At 33.3% G+C, this 8,601-nt stretch overlaps 1 non-coding gene across 1 annotated transcript; it reads left to right on the top strand.

Moving 5' to 3' along the window:
- Positions 1-250: 250 nt before the first annotated feature.
- LOC123644293 lies at positions 251-391 on the top strand. The gene has a single exon (XR_006737101.1). It is a non-coding gene; the product is annotated as a U4 spliceosomal RNA (small nuclear RNA).
- Positions 392-8,601: the final 8,210 nt, after the last annotated feature.

The raw sequence follows: 8,601 nt of genomic DNA, 5'->3' as shown, positions 1-8,601 counted from the left end.
TTGAGTCCCTATCACAGAAAAAGGGAAAAAAATGCTTTTTACAATGAAAGGAGATTTTTCACTAATTAAGTATTTTTCAATTTTGTCCCTTAATTTTATTTTTTACTTTTCACATGCTCTTTGGGGTTATATTTAGGTAATGATTATGGAAGAAACCATGACATATAAAGGAAAAATATACAAGTTTTTAATAAAACTGTTTTAAAATAATAATTTTTTAAATAAACTTGCATTTTAAAAGGGAGGATCTAGCTTTGCACAGTGGCAGTATCGTAGCCAATGAGGTTTATCCGAGGTGCGATTATTGCTAATTGAAAACTTTTCCCAATACCCCGCCATGACGACTTGAAATACAGTCGGCATTGGCAATTTTTGACAGTCTCTACGGAGACTGAATTAAAAAAAAAAAAAGGGAGGATCTGAGTCTGAAACTGACAGAAAGATTGTTTTCTTTTTGATTCAGCAGCCTTTTCATTTTATATTCTTTAATATATTTTTTAAAAGCCTAAGCCACTTACTTTATAAAAAGATGACACTAATAACCAATTTAATTTTCATTTTACATATGTATCAATTAACGTCTACAATGATAAATATGTTAATCATATTAAACCTCAAATTTTTAAGTTCTCTAACTCTCTAAACCCTGAATGTTTTAAGATATTAGCTTTGAAAAAATAACGCTTATTTTAATATCCTACCTCTGTCACTGTGACCTAGGAAAGTTGTGTAAGGTCTCTGGCCCTCTTTCTTCATCTGTAAAATGGGATAATAATAATATTAATTCATAGCTGAGTTGTAAGGGTAAATAAGCCAATACATACAAAAAGCTTAGAATGTATCCAGGACATCCTAAGGTCTCAATGAAGGTAAATATTTTACCAATAATTTAATAAGTGGTGTCTCCTTGAAACAGATAACTATTTTTGATCACTTTACTTCAGTTTGTCATAAAGATGAATTAACATAAAAATGAGAAATAATTAATATCAATGGTGATAAACTCTCCAAATCCTGTGCTTAGAAATTTTGAAACTTCACAAACAAAAGAGCACAGAAGAGATGTTACATTCCTTGAGCCCCTATAAGTTGCCAAGCATTGTGTTAGGCACTTTCTTATTTATATTTCTTATTGACCCTACCCATACTGGAGTCAAAGCGACTGAGGCTACCAAAAATTAAGAAACATACAACTGGAAGTGACAGTAAGACTTCAAATGCTTGCCTGACTCTACAGCCAAGAACTTTTTGTAAAACATTTTTTGTCACTTCTCTGCTTAACATCTTCCACTGGCTTCCCACTGCACATGAGTACAGTGATGTCCAAACATCTTATTCCCTAAATGCTACATTTTCCCTGGTCCTTGCCTGCCTCCTTGACCTCCTCTTGTCTCAGCCCTTTCCTCATCACTGTGGTCATTTTGAAATGACACAGTGCTTGTTTTTGCCATAGCAGGAACCTAGGTCTCACTGGGCTAGGATCATCTGGCCCCAGATCTTTGCACAATGGGTACCTGTCCATTATTTGTCTCAGCTCCATGTCACCCACACAGGAAGAATTCTCCGGCCACCCAGTCTAAATAAGGCCCTCAAGATAAGGTCTGCTTTCCCCAGTCTCTGTCTGGTATGTCGCCTGGCTTTGTTTTCTTCAAAGCAATTTTTGCTATCTGAGGTTGCCTTATTTTTTTCTAAAATGTTTGTTGTCTATCTTCCCTGAGAAAACGTAAGCTCCAGATGAATAAGAGCCAGGTCTCTCCATTTCATAGTGGCCAATAAATATTTATTGGGTGAATGAATGACTTGCACTTTTAGCATTACTGATCACATGACAATTCTTATCAGGTTGACTTCTTTTACTTATGACAGCATATTAAAACTTTAATCACATACTTTAAGTCTAGACAAGTTGTATATTTTTCATTCCACCTGACAATGTTACTTTGAGAAATAGAATTCAATAACAAAATCAACATATTATAAAAATCCAAACTTCGGATCCTGAAAATAAAAATACACAGGCTACTTGTTATAAAGACCCAATTCTATTAAGCACATAATTTATCTTTGAAAGTTATATTTTTTATTATAGGATATGCACAGGATACCTAAATTTTAAAATAAATGTTCTTAATCTTTGATTTGAAGCATACATTTGTACTCTATGAGAAAACCTGCACAAATAAAATCTTTTGAATTACTGTTGATCACAGTGTTAAAATTAAAATCCAAAGAATATCTGTTTATTTAAGGCAATATAAATCAATTCCTTTGATTATTATTGTCTTATATTCAAAATTCATATTTTGAATTTGTATAACTGACCTATCAACAATTTTATGTGTAATACAACAAAATTTTCATAAGAGTTGTAATTATTCATTTTAGCGACTAGTGGTCAAAACTATTAGATAATGATTTTAAATATATCTTATAAAATGAAGAACTTTTGAGGGTGAGCATCAACATTTAAAAATTAAATAACAAAGTCTGATTCCTAATCAATTTAGAAAATAACTGAAATATATTATTTCTCATATAGTATACTCCCAGTAGTAAGCAGTACATTTTTAAATATGTGCTTTAACTGCTCTTTTGTACAAATGCTGGTTTAACAATCCATGCATTAGATATTTGGAAGTGAATTACAAATTTTATTATTCTTGAGGCATTAAATAAATATGATGCATTGTTTTAAAATAAGCGTAGAATTTATGCAAAATTCCATCTCTCTCAATGCAGTGTGACTGCTTTTTATATTGAAAATCTTATGATGACTTAATACCGAAATGTGGCTTCAGGTTAAAGAGTGCTACAAGTGCTTCTGCTTTATCAGAATTCCCTTTTAGGATTTATTGAGAGAGAGAGACATTCAGAGTGCTGGTAAAAAATAAAACTGATGCTTTGTTGTTGTTGGGCTATAAACACTGTACTTTGGTTGGTTATAATGCTACCAAAATCCACAGTACTTAATTTATCTAACCTTCTGATAGTGAATGAACAAAGGTAAAAATAACAGGCTAGTTATAAACTAGTACTATGGTGATGACATTGTGAATTATTTAAAAAGGGCATATTCAATGTGACCATAGAGCCATCAATCATAATAGACATTGATGAGAAAAAGAGGTTTCAGTCACTTCCTATCTGCAAGGAGAACAATTCTATCTCACAGGTAGCTATGAAGTGCTGAGTGACCTGATGTCACTTGCATTGTTGCTCTACCCTTTGAACAGAGCAAGTAGATTCTCTCAATATTAGAATCGAATGAGTAAATAAATTCGCAGTTCACTGCCACTCTCCTTCCGAGTGCACACTTCAATTTGTCTAACAATAGAGAGGACAGAAAAGCAGAAATCTCTTAAAGCGTGGATGAATTTTTTATGGAATGTTCAAATCCAGCTGCAAAGGATGGGGTTTTAAATGGTAGCAGACATTCTTTTAGAGGGAGCCCCAAGAGACGAAATCTTTTGGAAATGTTTTGTGTTGAATTCATTCCTTTCCACGTACACATCCGTAGCTTTTCTTCTTCTGAAACCCTGCTTTTACTAAATTGTTCCACTGTCAAGTTCACAGTGATCTTTGAGATGCCAAATAAAAACACTTCCTTTATCTTTAATATACAGAATACAGCAGAATTTCAATTTCAAATACATAAGAACAGTTTTTAAAGTGCATGCGTGTAACTCTGCTTTATTTTTCTGCTTCATTCAATGGGAAAATCAGGATTGCAGGGGAAGAAAGAGGTAGCTAGCCAAGGAATTTTTTTAAAAAGTACTGACAAATTTAACTTCTTTATTCTGTTCAAATAATCTGAATAATTTCATTTACTATAATTCCTCATCTCTAAGTTCTCTATTTGAAAGTGATCATTGCATGCATTAATTTCTATTATTTCAATTTTTGAGTATCACTTTTCCTCATCACAGAATCCTATAAAACCCTCTGGCATTTATAAACTAAAAAGTTTCAAAAATGTGCATATTTTTCTTATATGGAAAGATCCACTACCTCAGTCTAGCACATTCACATTTATGACATAAACCAAAGAGCAGTATGGATTTTTCTATACACAGATTTTTTGTTTCTTAAATTAGTGGATATAGATAAATAGACTTTCCTTCTCTACCTCAATCCTTCCTCTTCTTCTACCACCCACAAACTATTAACCCACTCTATTAGAGTAGAAATATGAAACGTGTTTACACTGCATTCTGCATGTGTGGCATCGGCTCTTTAAGCGTGTACACTATTCATTTTTATTCACATTCCCTCTGTAATATATTCTGGAAGTATATTCATCTCACCTAACCTTCGAAACCACTTTAAAAATGTGTATCACCACTTAATTGTTAATAACAGGTAAATCAAAGGTAAAAAGATAACTAATTTTCTAGCTCAGTTTTATTTTACTGTTACTGTTTTGAGAAAATATAACAAAACCCCATTAGTGTTAAGGTAAGCCCATGAAACAACATAATATAATGCGAGAAAGACATTTAATAGTGTAGAGGAATGTTAAATTACTAATTAACTCCAAGTTACTGTATAAGAAAGCATAGTAATTTACAGGATTATTGCAATATGCAGCTTGGATTGCCACTAGGGTCAGCTAGGGAGCATTTCTTTCTCTTCCCCACCCCCTCCCCTTAGTGCGGTGGTTACTGTAAAAATCTTCTCACATTAAAACGCACTGTCCTACCCACAGTTCATCGCTGCTAATTAGCAGCAGTTGAGATTTTGCTAGCAGTCATTTTTTTCTATGTTAAGCTGCCAAATGTTACCAACTGCTCAAGATTCTCCATGCACAAAGTGTCCAGCTGCCCGGCTTGCACCACTATGCTGTGTCTTTCAGCTGTTTCCTGTCAACTTTAACACCTGTGCAAAGAAAACACTGATCAAATTATCTGTCCTGGCTTTTGTTATCAGAGGGAAGGTTATCAAAAGTGTTCTGGATACTTTGGCCCATTCTCATCATCTAGTGCTAGAAAATTACATTACACCCCCAGCCCCCCAACACACACACGCACACATACACACATACCTTTTCATCTAAGCACCCAGTTGAGACCAGTGGCTCTCTAAAACTTAAATCACTCCAATATCTGCCATGTCAAAGTCAAGTGTAAGTGTTTTCACAGTCTATTTAAACTTTTATTTAAGTAATAAGGCTTGGGAAAGTCATCTTTTAGTTTTACCTAAATATATAAGAAGAATGCCATAACTTTGATTAATAATTGATTAAATAAACCATTCCTACATCAAAGACAGGAAGAAGAGCTGTTCGCTGAAAGGCTAGACTATCAAATAGGACTTTGTTGTCTTCAGCATTGCTTTAGAACTACAGCATTACAGAGTAAGGAGAACATTAATTTTTGAGGTCTTAAATAATCACATAAAATAAAATTGGCTCCTTTTCTCCTTAATTAAACACCAGTAATGTTAAAACACTATAAATTTAAAAATAATCATACTGCCTAATCATGTCCTGTCTGTCCCATTGGCTTTATGACTAATTTATATTTAACCTTCTTGGGAACCTACGATCAGAATGTACTTTTTTAAAAAATTCAAAGCAACTGTTACCAGTGTCTAATACCTGGGCAATGGGGAATAGGAACTTAAAAATGTTTTAAAACTGAAAGATGATATATAATGTATTACACTGCTTGTAAGATTTACTAACACAATAGCCACTGCTTTCTTACAATTACAGAGCAATTGATAAATATATAACTCATTTGTTATGATTTTCTATTTATCAAGATATATCTGATATATTAAAAATGATGGTGTTAAGTATATAAATGTGTGCATATTTACATCAATATTAACATTACTGTAAATTTAATCAGACAACCAGAATTAAAAAGGACAGATTTTTGGCCTGTACGTTATATCTGTTTGATATGATTATTTTCTTTAGATCTTGATTGAAATATTATAACTGAATTTATTTTTACTTCATTTGTACTTGTAAACGGCAAAAGGATTGTAAAATTTACCTATGACATGAGTATAAAATTCATTGTGCTGACAGGAATGAATCCACTCACTCTATGATCAAAACTGTAGCCCTAGGGTAACACAGAACGAGTGTCAACTACATTTTGCTGTTAAGTTTCACAAAATACCCTCTAGGAATTTCAATCACAATATTCTGAGTCTATATTTATATAACAGTTACAAAAATAATAGGGAAGGAACATAAAGAGTATAGGAGCTTGAATTTCAAAACCCTAATTTTGTGATTTAAGGACAAAATATTCCTTTAATTTTTCTTTTTTTATGAAAAAGAGACAATGAAAATTGTATTAAATACTCAAGACTAGCTTAGGAGAGATTGATATAAAATTCCTGCCTATATGGCATAACATTCTTTTCCAGGAACTATTTATTTAACCAAAATTATTACACAAGTACAGAAGTAGGACAGTATCACTGTGGTTACTGATCAAATACTATTTCTTTCCCCTCTTTCCTTCACCCTAAGTACATCTGCACTTGGAGAAAGTCAGTTGATGGAGGGACTTGAAAGGTTGCCTTGTAAATTTGCAGCAATACAGATGATTCTACAGGTAAGGAAGTATAAAAAAGAAGCTATTTAAAACCAATAATTGATTCTACTTGTCTGAGTGTCTGATTCTTCATAAGCAAATAAAGTCCTTCAGGTTATGAAGTAGGACTTTGAACATGTTGGATAACCTTGCTGAACTTTAATAACTTGGTCTGTCTACTGGGAATAATGATACCTATTTTGTAGTTCTGTGTTGATGAATACTCTGAACTAGGAGGAAAGGAAGGTCTTGTAAGTTTCTTCTGGTGGATTACAGATCTTCCTGATGCAGCAATGGCCAGACTCAATGAGCACTGTCGGTCATGCTTGCCCAATTTCTTCTTTATCAAATCTTGCATAGGAAAAGGGTGAATAAAATAAACTCTTTCAAACTATAGTATAACTGACTAATGATGATGAAATCTTTTCCCTCTAAAAGGCACATTTTTGTAGGTGATAAGACTAATTGCACCATTGGATGGCTAAAAATTTATTCTGTGATAGTGGGTTGGGTTGGGAGGAAGGTTAGCTATTTGAAATTGAAGTTCTCATAGTACCACTGAAATTTCACTATAGAATTGTACTAATAACATCATCCCTGCTTAAATGCATGCCTTGTAAATTTGACTTTTTAAAACATTCATGTTTTTGTCAGAAATAATTTCCTCTGAGGCACTGTTAAAATGTGACATTATTTTATGAGCTTTGAAGGGGAATATAAAATAATTAAAAATGGCTACTAAAAAAGTAAATATATGTGGCATGAAAAGCCTAGAGGCAGCTGATAATCTCTAGTTGGATATGAGTAATAAGATGTGAATATGTGGTCTTTAGGGGAGAAATGCCACTAAATAAGCTTTGATTCTAGTTCTAGACTCTTGCTTTTTGCAAATAATCAACTTCATGTAATCCTGTTTAGTATTAGCTTTGGTACATTTTTGGACAGGAGCAATCACCAAGGAGTGATTAAGGACCTATAAGGGAGAAATAATCCTGATTTCATGTAAAAAATAAATAGCAAGCTAGACAGCATTAATAGGTACTGTATGATTGATGATGATGGTGATGGCCACTATTTGTGAACCCCTCACTAGGTGCTAAACATTTATTCATTCAACAAATAGTATGGATTTTCTACTCTGTGCCCGACTTCAGTATAGGTGCTGGTAAAAAATGCAATTGCCAAAACAGGCAACATTTCTTCCTTCTTAAGTTTACATTCTAGTGGAGAGAGAAAGGCAATAAATAAAAATAAGCAACTGAAATAAATAATTCAATGAAAGTAAATATTTTAATCCCCATTTCATGATTGAGGAAACAGAGGCAGAAAGATTAAGTCATTTTTCTATACTCCAACAGCAAGATTGGGGCAGAACTCGGATCCAACCTATAGCTATATGATTCTTTCCACTATATCTTGCTGTATCTCAGAAAAGAACTATCACAGGAAAAGAAGAGAAAGATGTGCATTTATATTTAAATTAAATCATGGTTTCTTGATCAAGGAAGTCTCTAGCTCTATTCCTAAAGGAGGCAAAGTATTTGGATAGAATTTGCTTTGGACACAATAAAAAGTAAAGTGCAGATATTCACCGAATTGTGTTTGGAAAAGAAGAGAAGATTAATTTGGCTACAATGGAATGTAGAAGGATATAAGGAGAAGGAGGTAAGGTCTTTGTTGGAAGAACATAGAGTGACAGATGAAAAGATCTTGACTATTCCACCTGCAATTCATACACACATGGAATTTTTTAAGTCAAGGACAAGCCTGATAGTTTTGGTACAGGAAGATTATTCTGGTCACTGTGAATAAACAAAAGGCTGGAGAAGTGAGAGATTAGATGTCAGGGTGTCTAGTTAAAGGCCATTACCATAGTGTGAAATTGAGTTAAGGTGATTGCAGTGAAATAAACCAATGCAGAAAAATTATGAATAACATAGCTAGGAAAAAATGATTAACAGGTGGGATTTGGGTTGGAAGTAGCCACAGTGAAGGAGTTAGCCCATAACTGGAGAAGAGTACAGCTATTCATGGAAATTAGAAGGTC

Source organism: Lemur catta, chromosome 8, assembly GCF_020740605.2.
Source record: "Lemur catta isolate mLemCat1 chromosome 8, mLemCat1.pri, whole genome shotgun sequence".
Classification (NCBI taxonomy): Eukaryota; Metazoa; Chordata; class Mammalia; order Primates; family Lemuridae; genus Lemur; species Lemur catta.
This window is presented reverse-complemented; position numbering and strand designations above follow the sequence as displayed.